General features: G+C 45.8%; 1 protein-coding gene across 10 annotated transcripts in view; it reads right to left on the reverse strand.

The window, feature by feature from the left end:
• Positions 1 to 18,754, reverse strand: part of WNK1 (WNK lysine deficient protein kinase 1) — a 1,135,119-nt gene that overhangs the window by 171,083 nt on the left and 945,282 nt on the right. The gene's annotated exons all lie outside the window — the stretch shown is intronic.

An 18,754-nucleotide genomic window follows, 5' to 3' on the forward strand; every position in this document is an offset into this window, starting at 1 on the left:
TGGTATTTGAAGAAGGCGCACAGCCTAAACCGGTCATGCCGTCCAGTTCTCCTGAATAAACGACCATGAAAACCCCGTTTGTGCCCTCTGTCTGCTCTTTGGAGGAGGTGTTTTGTGATATATGGCGTGCTGCCCGTGGCACGCAACAGAGGACCCTTCTGTTGTGAGGTCGCCAACTACATGGGTGAAACTAACTTTTTTGTCGAGGGATCGGATGTTTTGCGACCCGCCACCCATGACTGTGCTGAACCGAGATGCTGCTGCAAGATTGCGGTCCGAGATTGCTTGGGTAGGCGCAGGAATTTGCCTCACGTCTTCAGCCTTGGTTTGGTGTCTGGCTGGAAGTAGGGGGACCCGAGGTAGTTTGTTGCCAGTAACCTTGCTGTGATCAACTCCTGCTATACTGGTACTTCCCATCACACTGCATTGTGGGACATGCAGTCTGAATACTCGGCGGCTGCTGCTGTGCTCTGCGGACTACAAGTGGTGCAGGTGAGCCATTCACTAATCAGTAAGGAGGAGCTTATTTTAGAAATTCTTCAGTTGGCTCAGCAATGAACTTTGGCATTTGAAGAAGGCGCACAGCAGAAACCGGTCATGCCTTCCAGTTCTCCTGAATAAACGACCATGAAAACCCCGTTTGTGTCCTCTGTCTGCTCTTTGGAGGAGGTGTTTTGTGACACACACACATATATATACATATATTCACATACACACACACATATATATAGACATATATTCACATATCCACCCACACATACATACATATACACACATATCCACACCCACACGCATATCCATACCCACATATACACACATATATGTATGCACACACACACACATACATGTGTGTGTATATATATATATATATATATATATATATATATATATAAATATATATATATATACACACATACATACACATCTATGCAGCCTATGTTACGGGCTAAAATGCTCCATGTACATTGAATTCTCCATTAATAAATCTCTTACCAGACTTAAGCATTTCTGTAAATAGAAAAACAGAACATAAGGTTCAAAATCACAGACTTTAAGAGAAAATTACAAGGGAATGCAAAGGCATTATTAGCCAATAGGTTGCATTAAACAAGAGCATACTGGCACCGTGCCTTTATGAGCTTTAGGACCTCCTGCATCCCATCATGCCCCAAACATGACAGTTAGGGCAGTTGAATAAACAGACACATGAACTACTGAATGCAAGACTCGTCCAGGGAAGTGGGAGGGTTGCTTATGACTTTGATGAGGATTACCCTGGAAGGCCGCACCCGCCATTGAGAAAGCAGCTCCTCCATGCGCGACGGCTGCAAACTAAGACGGCCGTCCCCGAGGCCAAGCTGGGCAGGGCAAGGGCCAAACCTGGAAGTCAGAAGGAGCCGAAGAATGAGGGACCTGCCGCTCTTCCGACGAACACCTCTGCCTCAGGAAGGGCGGGGAGCCGCCCTTCGACGCCGGTGAAAAAGACACCACACGGCGACCAGTCTCCGGAGAGGACGACACCAAGATGCAGCCTGCCTCCGGAGAAGGAGAGTCCGAAGACGAATCCGCGGTACGACCCCTGCGCGGAGCCGTAGAGTCCGCTGCTTGAGGTAGGACGTCGGCACCAGCCGGCGTCACCAGACAGGGTACCTCCAAGTCACCCCGCACCGGGGACTGAAGCAGAGAACGGAGTAGAGCTGGAGCCGCACCGGCCCCGGGGCAGTGCCTGAGTGACGCCGACCCGACCCCCGCCGAGGCAGCCACCTGCGTGGGGGAACGAGATGGGCCTGGGGAGTGGCACGAAGCCCTCCGCCAGTCGCGGTCCAGAATGAGGCAAAGATCGCTCGGTAACCCATGTGGCGGCCCCAGGGACGATTCAACCTCCGACTCGCCCTCCAACGAGAAAGCTGCCTGTGGGGAGGGACGAGAGGGCCTGGTGAGGGACGAGGGGTCTCCCCTCGGCCTCGACCCGGAGCGGGACAAGGAGAATCCACCGACCCCTGTGGCTCCGCATGGTCCAGCTGCTGCCGGCGCCGTAGCGGCGGCACCTCGGCCTTAGACAGGACCACCTTGTCAAAGGAACGAGGGGGGCTTGGAGATGCAACCCGAGCCCCGTCAACCTGCCGCGACAGACGCCGTGGCCTGAAGGAGGTGCCCCAGAGGAGCCGCACTCCAACAGTACCACATCCTCCAAGCCTGGATCCGAACGAGTCGGCGCCGGAGCCACCGGCGGCGTCGCAGAGGGCCCTGCGCAGAGCAAGGGATCCGCCGACGCCCCAGGAGGGGAAGGAGGAGGAGACGCCAGCGAGGCCTGCAAGGCCACCGCGTATGTCTCCATTTGGACTCTCAACACCCCAACACCGGGAAACGGTGGATAGGACGACACACGGGGCCGCATCACCCGTGGAGAGTCCACGCCCCCGGTAGGCCGGAAACCAGCCCCCGGGGACAAACTGCGACACTTACCCACCAGGGAGCGACACACACGTGACATCGGAGAAGGGCGAGGAAGACGACCACGGCCGTATCTGAAGCCGTCCGCCAAAGCAGACCGAGGGGAGGACGTCGACCTCGAGAGACGCGCTGCGAGAAGTTTCATCCGGTACTCCCGCCGCGACTTCGCCTTCAACTGTTGGCACGCTGTACAATCTGATGCCATGATCCTCCCACAAACACCACATACGAATGAGGTGAGGGTCCGTCGCCGACATAAGATGCCCACAAGACGTGCAAGTCTTAAAGCCCGAAGGCATTCGCACACTGTTCCACCAAAAGAAATGGAAGAAACAAGCATTTGCAATGCAATAGGTCTCACATTATTAAAGTTTGAGCTATTGGCATTAATACAATGTTTTTTATTGGGTAAATGTTGTCTTCACCCAAGAGAATACATGGAGCGCCCCATGTAAAATTCCATTGACCATCACCTCTGCAGTATTGGGGACACCTTTTTCCACCCAGGGATGATCATGAATGAATAGGTCGTCAGCAATAATACCGCGAACACGAAGTCGTGAATGCAAACATTATTGGCTTTACTCTTTGTTTTTCACCGTAAGAATTTCTCATACATCACTGGTGGCAGATTTGCCTAGCTGAAGGATGGATTCTGTCCACTGGATAGTCCATCACTTATGTCTAGCTTTTAAGGTCTCACCTAAAGGCAGATTTTAGTTGTTTGAAAGACCTATTGCAGACTATACCAAAACTTACAGTGACCATTGTGCTGGCCCATTGCTTTGCATTCTTTTCCCTCATATTTGACTAGACAGGCTTGGTGTTTGGCAACCATGATATTCAAGAGTGGTGGCAGCAGCTTGTGGCCTCTGCTATTATTATTTTATTGTAATGTATTTATTTAAGTATTTATTTGCTTAAGCACTGCCCGAGTGTAGAGTAGATATGGTAATCCTACTAACATGCAGATCATAGATTTCTTTTTTATTTAGGTAATGTAAGTGGGCTACTGCTTTTGGCACTGAGATAATTGAATTCTGTCCATTTCATAAGGTGCAAGCCTTCTAATATAGCACAGTGCTCTGTTTAACAGCATCAAGTAACTGCATGCCAACTGTAAGTCATGGGTTTAGATCATTGTTTTTTTTCTCAATCTGTTGCTATTGTATGATTGCAAAGAAGAGTTCCTTTGGGAAGTAAATAAAGTCTTAGTAAGAAAGTCACAATTGGTGCATTAGGTTTTATATCCTGACTTTGTGTGTTCCTTGACCGTTCACTTTTACCATATGCCTACAAGTATAGGCGATATGTGATTCCTACACCGTATAAGTTATAAACCTCATTGTCTTATGTAACATTTCCTGTACATTGATTTACACGTGTAGGATTTATTGTGCCTGTGTGTGTGATGTAAAGTGACCTCACATCCTACGCTGGGATGTGTAGCGCTATAAAATAATTATATAAAAAATATACAGACCGATAATCTTGCATTCTTATAGTGCAAGCTCATTTCTTACATAGGGAGTTGAACAAAGTGAAAAATATGCCTCCAAATTATAGTTTCTCTTAAGTACTTGTGAAGTGATAACATGCTGCAGTCTTTTGTTTTCTTTCATTTGTTTTGGGGTCTAGGTGTTAGGCTCCAGGTAGCTCCCAACCAGTATTCTCAAACAAAAGGAGGGCTGATAGCCCTTTAAACCAGGACTTTGTTTTCGGCCCAGTTGGAAGTGTAAATAAGAAAGCCCCCTTGCCGCATGCATGTTGCTGCCTCTGAGAGCAGACAACGTCGTATGCTGCTGAAATGTGTCCTGGTGTTGGAAAATGACACCAGGACAAAGTCAGCATGTTTCACTGGGTCAGCTGGATCCTTAGTCTGGCCAGAAATAGGTGTCGGAACCAGGATCAAGCGCGATCCCCCTATACTTTCCAGCACTGTCACAAGTGCAACAGGCTCTACATTTCTGCAGATCTCTCCGCCTAGTTCCCATAGTTTGTATCTGCATGCAGCAAAGAAATTGTTACAGTGGTGTGCTCCATCAGTGCAAATAAGCGGTAGGAAACTTGCTGAGCTCCTTTGTGGAAGGGGATGACTAACCAGCAGAATATAACAAGCAATAATCAATATAGCCACAATAGGTACTATATTATAGCCTATGTCCAGCCGGACAAGGCAGCTTTAATAACCAGAATGTTTTTCAATGATCAAACAAGATGTAAGCAAAGCATTGGTGGGACACAAGCCTGTATCCTATGGCTTACATATCAAGAGGACATGAATTTTAGAAAGAACACACAGGCAATTGAAGCGATGTTTCTATGACAAGAATAGCAGATAGTGAAACATCCTAGTCACCTTCACGACATTTTATACACATAAGTAGCCATGGTGTAAGGTGAACAACATAGTCGACGACGTTTCGATCCTTACTGGGGGGGGTGTTAGGATCATCATCAGGACTGATTAGTATAATTGCCTATAAAAATGCCTCAAGCTGTCCTTGGATACAGCAAGGAAGATGTGTCAACTTAGTTGAGAAAACTAAGCGACTGTTAGAACACGGAATCAGTCTAGGTCCGCGGGGGTAATACTTAGCGCGGTAGTGAAAAATCACGATGTGAAGATGTAGTCACGTTCCGGGGGAGTCGGCAAGGCAACGTCTCGGTCAATGCCGGAAGAGTTGACACTTGACGCGCAGCGCAGCCAGGGGTTGCCGCATATCCCCAGTAATCCGCCTGTAGAGACAAGTCACCGCCTTAAAGGTCCCACCGCCATCACTACATACTGACAGGCAAGAGAGGTTCCGGCTCCACCAGCCCCTTCCGCCAGTGCTTCCTGATAGCCGCAGTCAAGGCTGCATGTAAGAGGAAGTCCCCCCGCGGGAGATCATGCCGCTCCCTAAAGTCGTCAAAGGGGAGTAGATTACCATCCTCATATAGGTCACCCAGTGTCATAACTCCCGCCTCCTCCCAGGTCAGCAACCGGCTCCAGTCTCCCCCGTGGGGTAACGCCTCACACATTCGTAAAGGGATCTCAGGCATGTAGGGAATTACAACACGCGCCCTCCTAGCCAACCGCGCCCAGCACTGCCGTACCGTCCTCAAGTCCGAGGGTAGTGAGGCATCTCTCACCGGTACCCGGAGCAGCTCACAAGATAATTGAGAACAGCTCGGGTCCGTCCCCCTTTGTTCTTCTGGGCGCCTGATGTGACCCGCCACCCATTTTGTGAACCCTGTATCCGGATGTTAAGATACCAGCGTCTACAAACAAGCAAACAGGGACTTTGGGTGTTGCAGGGACTGTAAGAAATCGGATTTCTTGTTTATAGAGCATTCATTATCTTTTTTTCTTGATGTTATGTTTGTTATTAATAGTTATTACCTCTATTGCTGGCAGACAAGTTCCATGTAAATCAATATCACAATGATAGTTTCTCTTTCTATTTTATCATTTACCACATAAGTGTATTCTGGGACTTGTAGTCTTGCTTACCCTCAACTGTGCCCTCAAAACACTGAGTGGTAAACGAAAAGTCCGTAACTAGAAAAATGTATGGTTGTGACATGGAGTCCTATAGGAATACGGCACATAGAGGGGTAAGCTTTTATGACCCCGAGGCCATTGTACTTATTATCTGACACTTTTTCACAATCTTTGTGGAAGTTACTCTCTTGTTAGGCCTAGTTCTTACAGCAGTACTATTATACACATAATAATCTTTGTTGACAAAGCTGTGGTAGTGCTGGAGGTTTTGTGATTGATGCTTGGCTTTCTGTGCATGTCATAGTAAGATTAGCTATTACACCATTGGTGGAATCCATCTGCTTATTCTGCTGGTTAGTAACAAGGGGACAAGGGCACCCAAAGCAATAGGACAGGGACCTTGGGAAGTTACGTATTATAAGAGACAGTGGTCCCTGAAAGCAAGGAAATATAACAAGCAATAATCAATATAGCCACAATAGGTACTATATTATAGCCTATGTCCAGCCGGACAAGGCAGCTTTAATAACCAGAATGTTTTTCAATGATCAAACAAGATGTAAGCAAAGCATTGGTGGGACACAAGCCTGTATCCTATGGCTTACATATAAGGGAACATTAGTTTTAGAAAGAACACACAGGCAATTGAAGCGATGTTTCTATGACAAGAATAGCAGATAGTGAAACATCCTAGTCACCTTCACGACATTTTATACACATAAGTAGCCATGGTGTAAGGTGAACAACATAGTCGACGACGTTTCGATCCTTACTGGGGGGGTGTTAGGATCATCATCAGGACTGATTAGTATAATTGCCTATAAAAATGCCTCAAGCTGTCCTTGGATACAGCAAGGAAGATGTGTCAACTTAGTCGAGAAAACTAAGCGACTGTTAGAACACGGAATCAGTCTAGGTCCGCGGGGGTAATACTTAGCGCGGTAGTATCAACTGGGAAGAAATCACGGAGCGCCCTTGGAAGTGTACACGAAATGCACGTTTCCAGCTCATTCAGTGTTATGTTTTCCATAGGGCATATCTTACACCTAGCAAAATAGCTGAGTACTTTGGGGGACCGGATGCTTGCCCCCGATGTGGCCATGTTGGGGCGACTTTTCTTCACATGTTCTGGGACTGTTCACAGGTGTCAGGATTTTGGCAGGAAGTGGCGACGGTACTCCTGACGGTGACAGAGAGGGATTTGGAGGAGGGCCCGGGGGTCTGCTTACTGCATGGGATTCCGCACACTGCAAAGACTAAGGTCACCAGTAGGTTTATTGACCTGGGGCTGGTCCTGGCCAAGCGGGAGATTACTTCCCATTGGAAGGCGAGGCAGGGAACTAGTTTCTTGCGTTGGACTAGGGAAATGGAGAAATGGGCGGGAAGTGAGGGGACTTATAGATTATGTCTGGCTAGACGTAGTGGAAATGAGAGATCGCAAGAATGGGCCCGGGCATGGTTGGCACTCCTGGAATTGTTCAAGCGCTCGGCTGTGGGGGACGGGGGGGGATCCGGTGGAGGATGATGAGACCCCGACCCCTTGAGAACCCTGTAACAGGCTTACCCCTATGCTCGTGAGGCAATTTCTGCTGTGGTATGTGGGAGGCGGATCCAACAAGTGGCAGGGGAGGCTTTGATACGCATGTAATTATGATAGATACTGGCGACATGCTTGGGTGGGTGATTAGGGTGGGGGGGTATGTTGGGGGGTTGCTGTAGGATGGGGCGGGGGCATATTGGTTATATCGCACACTCGCTGTGGATTAATCCTGTGGATGGACTACCTCGTAGCATAGCTGTTGATGGGGTGAATGCTGTACAGTTATGATCAGTTTGGTGGACTGGTCACTGCTCTACGCTCTGAATTGGCTGGAGGGCGGAGTAATGGGCAAGGGGATTGACTGTATTCTGTTTTGTGACCCAATAAAGTCTGTTTAAAAAAAAAAAAAAAAAAATAACATCCGGATACAGATACATCTTGAATATTAATTTTGCAGAAATTATGCCAGAGACAGCCAGTCACATTCGCCGACCCTGGTATGTTATTAACCTCCGCGACACTCGGAATTAAATGGGATTGTTTGGTTGTATTGACTCGCTGCAGAGTAATAATTAGAGGGCGACAGTTTCATTAGTGCCTGCTTGGAGTCGGTAAATCTTCTGTGCCCTGGACCGCAGACGGGCCTGCGCCGGAAATGAAGCACGTGCCCCGGTGTAATCGTGCCGCGAGAAGGCCTGCTGGGAGGAAGTGAGTAAATTGAACAATCTTCGGGGAGCGCGTGGCAGACAGTTTGGCGCATTAATGCTTCACTCGACTAGCCATTGCAGCCTTCCGGGGGAATTGCTCCATCGAGGGGGGGGGGGGGGGGGGGGGGGGGGAGTACCGCACCCCGGTGATTGCGGGAGATGGTAATGGAGGGCCTCCAGCCTAGGATCTTGCCTTTAATAATTGTTCTAGTCAGTGCTTGAAATGGAAGTAGTACCTGCTTGTTTCTGAGAAGTGCCAGTACTCTCCAATCAAAGTATTAGGTCACTCTAGAGAAGTGCCGGTACTCTCCCTCACAAAATAAAAAATTGCCGGTGCTCTGTTCTGGACAGTACCGGCCCATTTAAAGCACTCGTTCTAGAATATATATCATTATAAAGCAACACCTGTTATTTATAGGGTTGCATGATATATAGTCACTTGTTTAAAATTGCTTATTTCTCCCAACCTTTTGGTGTTCGAAAGCAGAAAGGCTCTGAAGGCTGGAGGGCACAAGCTTGTAATTAGAGATGGACTTTCTGGACTGCAGCTAAAAAAAAATTTATTCCGTCTGTTTTTGTTGTGTGGTTCACGCGGTCAACATGGCTACTGACTTCTACGATGCCCATCTGACCTAAAGTAGAAAAATAAATACATTCCTGACACTCTGGCCAAGAAAAGACGTTGCCCTATATCGGTGCCAGCGGCAGCCAGCACGCTGTTGGTTTATTCTGTTTCTACAGTTACAATACAGTCAGGCAGGGCAGTCACTAAGAATATTATTAGCAGTCACCGCTGACCCACTTAATACGCACTCAGTATAACAAGCTTGCATGGGGTGCTAGCGCGCGCCACTGCAAACTGCGAACATGGCCTATTGGTGTCTATTACGCGCACCAAGCGCGTAATAGACACCAATCGGCCATGGGAGGAGCGATGCGCGAACCTCGGGCCAATAGCGTGCAGTCTTTTATAATAAGACGCACACAAAGGCCAATGGGCGCGATGCACCGCTAGGCGCGATACCTAAATAGGGGGGCCCTAACAGGCCCGTAGCAAGAATCGGATCCGCGTTGCAAGTGGAAAAGGAAAAAAACTGACGTAGGCGCGCCAGGGCGGGTCTTATGTGACCTCGCTGACGTCACGTACGACGCCTGGGTGGAGTCGCGTGATGTCGCCCCGCCCCCGGCGCGCAGGGATGCTGTGGCAAAAATGTTTCCGGATCCAGTCTCACGCCTGGGGATAATTCTACGTGAAGGAATCTGCGGCTAGTAGTCTATCAGTTACATGTATTTACATATACATGCACACATATATCCACACCCACACATATATAATCACACATATACACACACACATCCACACATATATCCACACACATATATCCACACACATATATCCACACACGTGTGTGTGTGTGTGTGTGTATATATATATATATATACATAAGACAAATTGGGAGAATATTCGGTATTTTGGAATCGCTACTGTGCCTGTACATGAAAGAGGCGGCAATCGCACAATGAAATTGAGAAGACTAGAATCACGCCTCATTATTCGATTCAGAACCAAGACCCCATTTGGTTTGAATGGGGATGAAGAATTACACGTACATCTGTAAATTACATGGCACAAATTAGTATGGGTACTAAACCAGATACATCAATTTCTTAATTTCCCCTTTTATTTTGTAATTAATTTAAAATCCAGAGTTGGGAGTATATTTACAAACATGGATTGTAAATTATACCATTCAGGAACTAAACCTTAATTTACCAATCACTAAACAGTGATCAGTGTATATCCAATATAGTGCAGATTGGGGATTATAAATGTAAATAGTACCATATAAAGTTTAACTACATTCTGAAAGATGAAAAAAAGAACGTGATTCCAATAGAAAAACTACTGATACCAGAATGCCTTGCAAAGGTAATAATGAACACTATATATAAGGGTGAAACTAAACACGGACTCACTTAACCGTGAAAAAGAAAATTTCATGTTCGAAACGTTGGTCGGTGGTGTTTGGTAGCGGAATTTATGCTTAAATAAATTAGCTTCGTTGAAACTTATCGTATTCTGGAGTGCGGTGAATCCTTGTTTGAATGATTATATATATATATATATATAAAATGCAGCCTATGTTAAGGGCTAAAATGCTCCATGCACATTGAATTTTCCATTAATAAACCTCTTACCAGACTTAAGCATTTCTGTAAATAGAAAAACAGAACATAAGGTTCAAAACCACAAGAGAAAATTGCAAGGGAGTGTAAAGGTATTGTTAGCCAATAAGCTGCATTAAATGTAATACAAGAGCATACTGGCACCGTGCCTTTATGAGCTTTAGGACCTCCTGCATCCCATCTTGCCCCAAACATGACAGTTGGGGCAGTTAGATGAATAAACAGAACACAAACATATGAACTACTGAATGCAAGACTCGTCCAGCGAAGTGGGAGGGTTGCTTATGACTTTGATGAGGATTACCCTGGAAGAGAACCCGGATTACAGATAAGTAACTTATCCTCATCTTCCAGGGGATCCTCCAGTCATCATAAGCATTAGAATAGAGTAACAAGACCATCCCACACTTGTGTGAACGAGTCAGGAATAATTAAAAGCAGTATTATTCATTAATGAAATACATTTCTTTCGGAGACCTGCCCTACTTGGGTATCTGCCTTAGTGTTGGAATCTAGACAGTAATGTCTTGTGAAAGTATGCACTGATCTCCAAATAACAGCTCTGCATATTTTGGAGATTGGGACATTCCTTAGTAGGGCTGTTGTTGCTGCCTTGCCCCTTGTAGAATGGGCTTTGGGTGTGGCAGGTAGCTGTTTGTTGGCTAACGATAAGTTAACAGGATACAAGAAAATATCCACCTATAGATGGACTATTTAGAGGATGCGAGGCCTGTCCTCATAGGGTGGTATTTAACAAACAGATGGTCAGATTAGCGGATGGTTTTGGTCTTGTCCAAATAGAATTTCAAAACTCTTGAGATCTAAAGAGTTTAATGCTCTTTCCGCTGGTATGGAAAGAGCATGTTGATTTGGTATAATTGCTTCTTGGCCAACCACAGGCCCTGTGTCTGTAGGGTATCCATGTGAGTCCCCCAGCCCTGGAGAGATAAAATCTGTAATGAGCATTTGCATCGGGGTGTCCTGGTGAAATGGGACACTGATGAGTAGATTTTTCCATTGAGACCACCCCGGTAGTGAACTCTCTGCCGATTGTGATTGTCTGCTGTACCAATGGTCTGTGCATTTGTTCCATTGATCCTCCAGATTCTGTTTGAGCGGCCTCATGTGCAATCTAGCATTGGGACTAGGAATATGCATGAGGCTATTTACCCCAGAAGTGAAGCCATCTGTCTGGGTGATGGTTGCGGCGTGTGTAAGAAGTTGAACACTTCTGAGCAACTGAGGATAGTCTCTTCTCTGAAAGACACACTTTTACGATTTTTGTGTCCAGGATCGCACCTAGATAGTAAAGTCTTTGAGTTGGAATCTGGATGGATTTCTCTGCATTGACTCAGAGATCTAAAGAATGGAGGATCTCGGTGCAACTGTGGTAATGTTTACTTGCTTGATCTGGAGAGGAGCTGTTCACAGGCCAGTCGTCTAGGTATGGGTAGATCCATATGCTAATCCTTCGTAAGGATGCTGCTTCAACGGCCATGCACTTGGAGAATGTGCGAGGAGCTGATTTCAGGCAGGCAGAAAGGCAATACTTGTTATGTTTGAATGCCATTTTGAACCTCAGAAACTTCCAATGTTTCCTGGTCAATGGGATTTAGAAACAGGCATCATGAAAGTCGATGGAACACATCCTGTCCCTTGAGGGAGTGGGGGTATATCTGGTGGAGAGCAAGCCTTCTGAATTTCTCCTTTCTTATGTAGTTGTCTAGGAGGCGTAAGCTCAGAATGGGTCTGAATTCTCTGTTGGGGCTTTCTTTCCTTACTAGGAAATACAGATAATACACTCCCACTCCCTTCTGAAAGAGGAGGACCGCCTATATGGACTCTTTGCGAAGTGGATTGAAGACTGCGTTCTGTCGAAGCCTTTGCTGATGGCAATAGGTTTTTGATGGTGGAACTGGCGTAGGTGGAGATTTGAAGCGCAGTGCGTACCTATTCGCTATAATGTTCAGTACCCAGTTTTTGTTGGTGATGTTGCACCACTCGTTTAAAATTTTGATTTTCCTGCCCAAGGAATCTATTTACTTGCTTTCCTCGTCTGGCGGGACGGATGATGAAGCCACAATGGAGTGAGTCGTCTTGGCGGCAGCTATAATAACTGAGTCTGGTGGGGAATCGGTTCTCAGAAATAAAGGGTCCTGATCCGGGGCATTATACTTCTTTAAAATTCTTGCAGGAGCCGCTCGAAGGGAAGCTGAGGGAAGAACAATGTCCATGACCTGCTGGAGCAGACCTGGAACCAGGGGTAGCAATTGTCTTGAGGAGAACCTATGATGTAAGGCCTAAACAACATAACAGATGAGGTTGTTACGCGTGCCGGAATACCTATGTTGAATTTGGCAGCCCTACCGACCGACACTTCTTTGAAGGCATTTATGCCATCTATTAGGGATACTCTCACTGGTAGAGTGTCCGTAAGAGTTGGTGCATAGCCCCTCGTGGATATAGACCATGTAGGGGATCTATGTGCTCATGACGTAAGCGAGACCTTCGAGATCTCCTTGCAGGTGTAGGGGATATTGCTCTGTGTGGAGATCTGCTTTGTTTGCGACCGTGTTGAGCGGCGAGAAGTGGTCTCTCTTGGTACCCTGGATCTTGTTGGTGACCTTGGAGTGCTGGCCTCTGCCAAGTGGGCAAGAGGAGTCTTCGGGGATGGTTTTGGAGACTGTGTCCTAGGTAGAGACCCTGAGGGTGAATAGGTGCGTGAGTACTGACTATGTGGCACAGGCCAGTGTCGTATGCTCTTCAGCCAAAGTGGAGAAAGATGTATTGGTGTCTGCTGAGCCTCTGGTTGTTGGAGAATTGTTTGTACTTGTGCAGAGGAAAGGAAAGACGCTCCTAAAGGAGCAGCTGAACCCCTTTTATGCTGCGTAAGCCTGTTGGCTGAGGAATGCTACCTTGATGTTGAGCGATGAGGTGCTGTCATCGACGGTGGCCTCACAGACTGGTCACAATGCTTAGGCGTGGAGTAAGGTTTTGACATCTGAACGGAGTCTCGCTGAAGTTGATGGAGAGCACCTAGACGGTGTTTGTCTCGATGTCGATTGGCGTCTGTATGCCACTAACTGAGATGCATGCCTCGATGTCGAGTGGCGCCTGGTGTGCCTAGTCTTTGAGGGGCGCCCTGTTGGCACCGACCGAGACCTCTGACTCGACATCGAGTAGTGTGGTTGCCATCAGCGGAAACGTCTGCTTCGATGTCGAGTAGCGCCTGGTTGCCGCCACCGAGACTGCCTTGGAGAAGTGTGTCCTGACGTCGAGTGAAGTAGACAAGCCATCAACTGAGTTTTGACATAGTAAGCCTAGATATCGAATGGGAGGCCGTCGATGGGGTTACTGTCCGATGCAGAGGCCTCATAGTCAACCGGTGGACACTCGTTATCGACGGAGACTTCTCACGTCATTTCGTAGTCAATGGCTGTATTGGAGAGGAAGAGTGCCTCTCTGGCACTTTGGATGTTGATCCCTACTCCGACAGAGAACAAACGTGTATTTTCCTACCTCTGGAAGAAGATCTGGGGTCTCCATCTATCATGACTGTATGGAGATCTGCTTGTGGATGTTGTCTTGTGAAGAGAGAATGTCTTGGAAGAAGATGGGGGAGGTCCTCCTGTTGATTCAGTCTTTTCCCTTCTTGAAGCCCATGCAGATGTATCCTTTAAAGTTCTTTTAGAGAGCGTCTGGCAATAGTTGCAAGACTCGGACAGATGAGTATGAGGTAGGAAAAAGATGCAGACCAAGTGGGGTCAGTCTGAGCCTTCTTTTTGGCACAATCAGGCCACTTGACAAAAAGTAAAGGCATTTTTTAAAGAAAAAAAATCGAAATTCCTGTCAGAAACTATTCTATTTATAGGAGTAAAAAGACATTGCGTGAAGCCCAGAAAATGTAATAAATCAATAACAGAGAGCTCAATGCTCCAGGATCCTCACTGAAGAAGCCAGAAAAAAAAAAACTGACTTAACCCTCACCATTGGGGCATGATGTTATATGGGAGGTCCTGGAGGTTTTAAAGGCACAACGGCAGCATTCTCTTGATATGCTTTTAATGCAACCTATTGGCTAATAATGCCTTTGCATTCCCTTGCAATTTTCCCTTTAATAAAGGCTGTGGTTTTGAACTTTATGCTCTCTGTTCTTCTATTTACAAAAAAATTAAGTCTGGTAAGAGATTTATTAAAGGAAAATGCAATGTACATAGGGCATTTTTAGCCCTTAACATAGGCTGTGTATATATATATATATATATATATATATATCTCAGCTCGGCGGGGAATGTCCACAAGATAAACCGCACTCAGCAACGAGAAGCTTTCCCCAAAGCTTTATTAACAGGTACGAACAGTCGATATCACCAGAAAATTGTTAAGGCATCAGGCCGCAGTCCGACGCGTTTCGAGTTGCCTCTTCTTCCAAGGAGATGCAGCCTTCAAGCGCTTAAATGACTCCGCCTCTTAAGTAGTGCTTCTATCGCCTGCCGAAATCGGCACACTGTATGTATGGCGTTGCATTATGGGAGACAGAGTCATAAATAATGTCCACAGATGGAAGCGCTTGTAATTACTTGCCAATAGAAAGCTCCACATATATATATTGTGTGTGTATATATAACTTTGTTTTAAAGTAGTCCGTCCATGTTTTATGCTATACATTATTATATATATATATATATATATATATATATATATATATATATATATTGTCAAACAAACGCCCAGAAGCGGATTTCGGAGGCACACACAGCTTGCCTGCCATCCGGCGTATTTTCGTTCCATCTGCTCCCAATCCCAGACAAACATGGGCCAACGCGTTTCAAAGCCTGACGCTTCTTCTTCGGGGCCAGAAACCACAGGCAGCACAGACTCGTTGTACGAGTAAAACATCAATTTATTTACTCTGTGGCCCTCTAGTGGGCGTTACCACATTGGACATAAGCATTGTGGGATGCGTAGTCCTAACAACGTGTATCAATCTCCCCTGAGTGGGTGTGCGGCTTGTGGGCAGTAAATCAAATATTCTCCTTAAGTAGGAACCAGTCTTGGGGGCAAATGTTCATTTGAATAGCTCGCTGTACTGCATCCAGGCTCGATGAAGTTCCAGCCCGCAGCCTCAATAATAAAAACCGCGGGGTGCGCGCACGGCGCGCGCAGCGCACCGTACGCCCAAAGCGCGCGCACGGTGCGCGCAGGATGAAAAACCTTAAATAAAATATATATATATTAATAAATACATAACTTAGCATTTAAAAAACCGTACAAATTCACTTAAAAAAACCATAGGTTTCACACACGTTATAGTTAGGAATTAGCATTTAAAAAACGTTGCAAATTCACTTAAAAAACCATAGGTTTCACACAGGTTATAGTTAGGTGGACATTTCACTCGTAAAAAACCAATGAAATTCCCCCGTTATAGTTAGTTCAGATAACTATAACTTGCGCGACCGCCACTCTATCACAAGGATGATGTCATGAGTGATGCCACTGACCAGGTCATGAGTGATGTAATATGTGACGTCATGAGCAGTGGATTGCGGGCGTGCGAGTTATAGTTATCTGAACTACTGAACTAACTATAACGGGGGAATTTCATTGGTTTTTTACGAGTGAAATGTCCACCTAACTATAACCTGTGTGAAACCTATGGTTTTTAAAGTGAATATATATATATATATATATATATATATATATATATATATATATAATTCACTGAAAAAACCATAGGTTTCACACATGTTATAGTTAGCGGAAATTTTACTGATAAAAAACCAGTGAAATTCCCCCGTTATAGTTAGTGCTGGCAACTATAACTCACGCGACCGCAATCCTCTGCTGATGCTAATACTGTATTTAGACACTTATTTGCCCATGTCTTCTTCCATACATTTTTAGCTATACATATATTACAAATATTTTTTTTTATAAAGACACATATGTCATCAGCAGAAGATTGCGGTCGCGTGAGTTATAGTTGCCAGCACTAACTATAACGGGGGAATTTCACTGGTTTTTTATCAGTAAAATTTCCGCTAACTATAACATGTGTGAAACCTATGGTTTTTTCAGTGAATTCGTACGGTTTTTTAAATGCTAAGTTACTTTACGCCATTCGAGGCGTGCGCGCCCACTTAACGCAGTGCGTTCCGTGCACGGTTTTTATCAACTTTAATAAGCCCTGTACATTTGGTGGCCTTCGGCCACCAAAAGCACAGGGGGTGGGGTCAATGTGGATAGTTTTTTTTTTATTTCGATTTTATAATTTCATGTGCCAAAATATAGTTTTTTTACTGATGTAATAAGCCCTGTACATTTGGTGGCCTACGGCCACCAAAAGCACAGGGGGTGGGGTAAGTGTGGATAGTGTTTTTTTTTATTTATATTTTTTACCGTACGCTTACCGTAAGCGTACTCGGCGAAATTGCCGAAAAAAAATTTAAACCGTTTTTGCTCTTGGGGGATGTTTGGGGACTCCCTCAACATGACTATGTGGGAGGGAGTTGTCAAAACAGCCCCGTAACATGTTTTTGGGCATCATGTTTGATAAATAACACTTAGTGCGAGAGACAAAATGGCGGACGCCGCTTCCTGGTTTCGGCCGATTCGAATGTTTACTAAGATGTAAGAGCCAATCAGAATCGCGCTCGCGCACGCCACCGTACGCGTACGGTAAGCGTACGGTAAGCGTACCGTAAGCGGGCTCAGATATATATATTGATTTAAAGGCTATTTTCTCAGAATCTACTGAACAGATTTACACCAAACCTACAAAAGGCACTTCCTTGACATAGGGACTACCTCTCTGCCAAATTTCTAGTAATTCTGTTCAGCCGTTCGGGCTGTAGCTCTGTCTAAAGGTCCTATGGAAAAATGCATGGGAAAAACGCGTTTTGGGACCCCCCTTTTATCTCAGCCCCCGCTTGACGAATCCCCCCGAGACTTTCAGGGTAGGAGCGTAGCGTAGCGCCCCACCTATTTTGAGAAATTCGCGAGGATTCATCGACCGGCGCCAAAGTTATTCAAAATAGAATGTTGCGGATTTCCTATGGAAAAGGGGTCCTAACTATAACTACCTACTGGCGACCGCCAGTAGGTAATATATATATATATATATATTCACGCTCCAAGTTGCCCACAAGAGAACAGCACTCAAGCACAGTTGAAGGTGGCAATCCTTTTATTCTCAGGTTACAAGCAGGCTCTGGTGGCAGTTTCAATCGGACAGTCACTGGTGCGAGAGCCTGACGCGTTTCGAAAATTTCTTCCTCAGAGGCAAACGCAGAGTGAATGCGTGCACCTGGTCTCTTTTCATAGCGCTGAAATCACGCCCTCTGATGGGCCTGCCCATGGCAGCTCTGCACTATGGGAATCGTAGTCCAGGTAATATAACCTAAAATGGTGGCACTAATTTCTGTCCCAAAATCAAAATCCTTGAATGGGCCACCGCCAGCAGTGTCCGCTTTTAATCCCACAACCGTGTTCCGTACAACGACATCATATTCAGAGCCGCTCGGCCCCCATTGTTCCGAGGTGGTGCTCGTTCGGCGGCTGGGCAGCCGCCCTGTATTCACGCTCCAAGTTGCCCACAGGAGAACAGCACTCTACTACAAGCAAAGCTAAAAAGCCACCTAATTACAAACAGAATTGCTTTAACTTAAACGAGGGCGAGACCTATTGCATTTTCAATGCCTGTTTACTTTGGTTCCATCAAGAAGAAATTCAGATGTGACACATATGCCATAAATTCCTCATTAGATCACTGTAGTAAAGCTACTGCTCACCAGGGAAGTCTGCTGCTGGTATTCAAAGTGCATGTTTCAGTCTGCATGTCAGAACTTTTTAATGAAATAGAGGATTTGAGAAGTCAAAATATGCCCTAATTTTTCTTTCTGCAGCACTAATCAATTTCTATGGCAAAATGAGCCCCCTCATTTTGTTCCTTTGCAAATTAAATGTTTTAAGAGTTACCACTTTATTCCAATCAAGATGGCTTCAGGTGTGCCATACTTTTGTCACAAGTAAGACTGTTAGCTCTCTAGTTGTTCTTTAAAACACTCTGGGATTTCTGTCATTGGGCTATACTTGGGCTACATCTCGGTGATATTTGTGCTACATTTGGGCTCTTTTGTCTCTGGTGGCCATCTTGGGAAACTTGTTATGAAGTTTCCTAATTTCCTCATTTACTACAGTCTCCTCAGTAGGCATGCTGTCAGTTTTTTACTTTGATTCAATGAAGAAGGCATTCAGATGTGTCAAACATTTGCCATAAATTCAGAATGTTAGCACTCTAGTTGCTCATTAGATCACTGTAGGAAAGCTACTGCTCACCAGGGAAGTCTGCTGCTGGTATTCAAAGTGCATGTTTCA

Source organism: Triturus cristatus, chromosome 4_1, assembly GCF_964204655.1.
Source record: "Triturus cristatus chromosome 4_1, aTriCri1.1, whole genome shotgun sequence".
Lineage (NCBI taxonomy): Eukaryota > Metazoa > Chordata > Amphibia > Caudata > Salamandridae > Triturus > Triturus cristatus.